A 3,571-nucleotide genomic window follows, 5' to 3' on the forward strand; every position below is an offset into this window, starting at 1 on the left:
AGCTGCCAAGTCTGGGATTTGAACTATGGTAAGCCATGTGGGAGTCCAGTGCCCTTAAAATCATAACATCATGCCACCTGTCAGCCCCTATAGTGTGTTCTTAGAGGCTGTGATTGAAGAAGTAATACTCCTGTCAGTCTTCAAAAAAGGATGCTCAATACTCCTAGCCAGGCAATTTTAGAATAGTTGATCTGTGACTGTAATGAGATATTGTGGGATTCGGTTTTTGGGGGTTTTTTTGTTTTTTTCTGGAGAGGTTTTTTTCGCTAAAGGGAGCATGCTCTTGCCAGACAGAGAGACAGACAGAGACAGAGAGACAGAAAGCGAGAAGTCACCCCCAGGGGGAATGGCCAACCGCAATCCCTTCTCCTCCATTCTCCTCTAGGGATCTTGGACACGCACGCACACACGCCCGGTGTGAGTTTAAGCCACCGGGTGCGGGACACGAACCACGGTCGATTACCTGGGAGTCCAGTGACATAGCCATTATGCTAACTGCTGGTCCCTGTAATTAGATATTAGGTGAATGAGAAGAACAAGAAATTTCTGATTTGAGGCTAACCACTAAATACAAAGAAAAGGAAAAATGTGGTTCGTCTCCCCTTCAGTTATTCATTTCGCATAGTTGTTCATGTCAAAACTACCCAAGAACTGAAACACAGTGGTTTATTGGAAAAAATATCCAAATAATAAGCCAAAGTAGTCTTTGGTGGTTGCAAAATTAGCCAGCAAAATACAAGTGACTCAATGGCTGGGCATTAGTCCTCTATGCAGTGAGGAAAAGTTTAAATTAATTTTGTCAGTGTGGGACTGTATGTTTTCCTATTATTTACCCAGTCTTGGTATTCATTTGTATTTTTAAAAAGTAATATCAGTATTGTACTTCTTATGGATACATTTATCTTTATGTCTTAAAGAAACTGACTTTCTCTAAGTGAATCCAGAGTACTTTAAATCTCCACTACCATCAATAGCATCTTCTTACTCTTCAAAATAAGACTTTGATCTTTTGTTCTTGAACAAAAATATTCTAGTGTCAGTTGAAAACCCTTGAAAAATAGAATTCAGCAACTACATTTTACAGGTTATTACTCATCTCATAATAGTTGCATACTATAGTGCTTTAAAAAATATTTTAGATTGGTAATATATTTCTTAAATATGTGTCTTCTCTCGACTTCCATGTGCATTTCTCAGACTTGCTCATTTAATATTCAAGAATGAAGTGCTACTTTCCCCGGCTCTTTGTCTAAAAAGTAAGAAAGGCATATTTTGTCTTCCTTAAATATGAAATGCATCCATGATTTTTCAAATGTTACTTTAGAGCCTGACAAAGACTCAGGTTAAAAAAGAAAAAAGGGCAGGAGACATAAATTAATGTATAAAAAAGCTTACTGGGGAGAATTTTCTTTCCTACTTGATTTTCTCACTTAGAAGGAGTTTTGTGTTTTTTGTACTTTTAGAGATTTTTGCTATAGGGGAAGAGAAGCAGAAAGAGATAGAGAGACAGAAAGTGAGAAATCATCACCACCACCATCCCATCCTACCCCCTGGGAGGGATAGCCACATGGCAATCTCTTCTCCTCCATTGTCCTCTCGGGATTTTGGGCATGCAAGCACACGTACTTGACGTGAGTTTAAGCCACCGAGTTCAGGACTTGAACTGCGGTTGACTACATGGGAGTCCAGTGACATAGCCATTACGCTAACTGCTAGTCCCTAGGAAATCCTTTTATTCCTATTTTGAATTGATTTACCCTCAATGGTAGCCCAAATATTTACGCTACAGTATAAGTCCTTTGGAGACTAATTTCTGTATTTTATAATTATGACTTTCCTATAATGTTACTATAGACTTAAGGTCTATAAATAAATGGTATCTGTTTGAGAATACTCCATTTGGAACTTTGAGTTGAATATAGTGGATTGAACATAGATTTGTCTTGACTTCTCCCAAAAACCCACTAAATGACAATAAAAATAAATAAAAGCAAAACATAAGTCCATGAAAAGAAAAAAATGGAAAAAAGATGATACCACCTCAGGTTTAGAGCTGGAAAACAAAATGGATGAATGTAAACTGACTTAGAAACCTAGAGAATACTAAAACCAGAAATATGTTAATTCACAACTCAAGAATTAGAAGTAATAATTACTATAAATGTGAAATTGGGAAGGGACAAGAGTTGAATAATGCAGGGCCAGCCTGGACAGTTTTGTACATTTCAAGTGCTCTCATTGGCTTCATGTAGTTAGTAGAGATGATATCAAACAGTGCAAAGTCAGATTATAACCACTCTGGGAATTTTCATTTGCCCTTTGTCTCAATAATCACTGAATGATTGGGGACACTGAGGAAACATATCTGCACACTGCATTGATAACTAGACCACATGGTGGACTGACTTGAATTGCCAGAACCAACCTGTCATGGTCTGGTTGATGACTCAGATTTAGGAGTTGGAGTAACGTGCACTGGGATGGAATGAGGGGACAGTTTTAGGAGTCTTACAGGTTCAGGGTGAGATTTTCCTGTAAAATATAGAAGTCAACTGAATGTTTGAAGGAGGAGATGCTTATGGGGTGAGACAGGATTTGAACATAAAGAACATAATGGAGACCTGCATGTGTCTATGAAAATCCCCAATGAACAGCTTAGCATTCTGTGCTTGTGTGTGTGTGTGTGTGTGTGTGTGTGGTGGGGTGGTGGTGATGTTGTGGTTGTTGGTTTTTAAGAGGTTTTTATTTGCTGGGGGGGGTGCTCTCCAGAGAGACAGAGACGGTGAGAGGAAAAGTGCGAAATCAACCCCCATGGGGAAGGCCACATCAAAATCCCTTCTGCATTCTCCTCCTGGGATCTTGGGAATGCGCACACATGTTTCCAGTGTGGGTTTCAAGCCACCAGGTCTAGGATTTGAACCACAGTCAACCATGTGGGAATCCAGCGACATAATCACTACACTATCTGCTGGCCCCTCTCTCTTTTGAACTATAGGTGCAGTCATATTTAGTTGTAACATCTTCGGTTGCCTGCAGTGCTTCAGTAATTCAGCTATACCCTTACAGTCTGATGTGGGTGATATGAGTGAATAAAGACCTAGGACATCAAATGAACGGTGCCTGCCTCATAGAGCATGCTCTAGAGGTGCGCCTGCTGAGGGAAACCAGTACTGCAGAGCTCCAGAGCTCCAGAGCTCCAGGAAACTGCCAGCAGCAAAGTGGGGACAAGGAAGAGCAAATAAGGAAAAGCAGCTAAGAGAAACTGCCAGCAACAAAGTGGTGACGAGGAAGAGCAAATAAGGAAAAGCAGCTAAGGGTTAGGCAATTTAAAAACAGATGTGAGAAAAACTCTCAATCTCAATTATTCTAAAATACTCTAGAAGAGGGGGATAATCAGACTGTGTTATGATTGAGTCCTCCAGAAAGGACTCTAAGATGGAAGCAGAATGCCTGGGAGAGAGGGAAAAGGCATCAGGATTCAAGATTGGGTTGAGCGAGACATTGCACAATGGAGCAGCCACAGCAAGGCCTCTGCTCACTCCACAGAAGGGCTGAGTTGAGCCAGCCCTTC

The 3,571-nt window shown here is 40.6% G+C and overlaps 1 pseudogene; it reads left to right on the plus strand.

Annotated features, from left to right (window-relative positions):
• The window catches only part of LOC102496062 (26S proteasome non-ATPase regulatory subunit 7-like), a 17,731-nt pseudogene extending 14,475 nt beyond the window's left edge, over window positions 1-3,256 (plus strand).
• The last annotated feature ends 315 nt before the right edge of the window (window positions 3,257-3,571 follow it).

Source organism: Tupaia chinensis, unplaced genomic scaffold (assembly GCF_000334495.1).
Source record: "Tupaia chinensis unplaced genomic scaffold, TupChi_1.0 Scaffold138278_1, whole genome shotgun sequence".
NCBI lineage: Eukaryota > Metazoa > Chordata > Mammalia > Scandentia > Tupaiidae > Tupaia > Tupaia belangeri.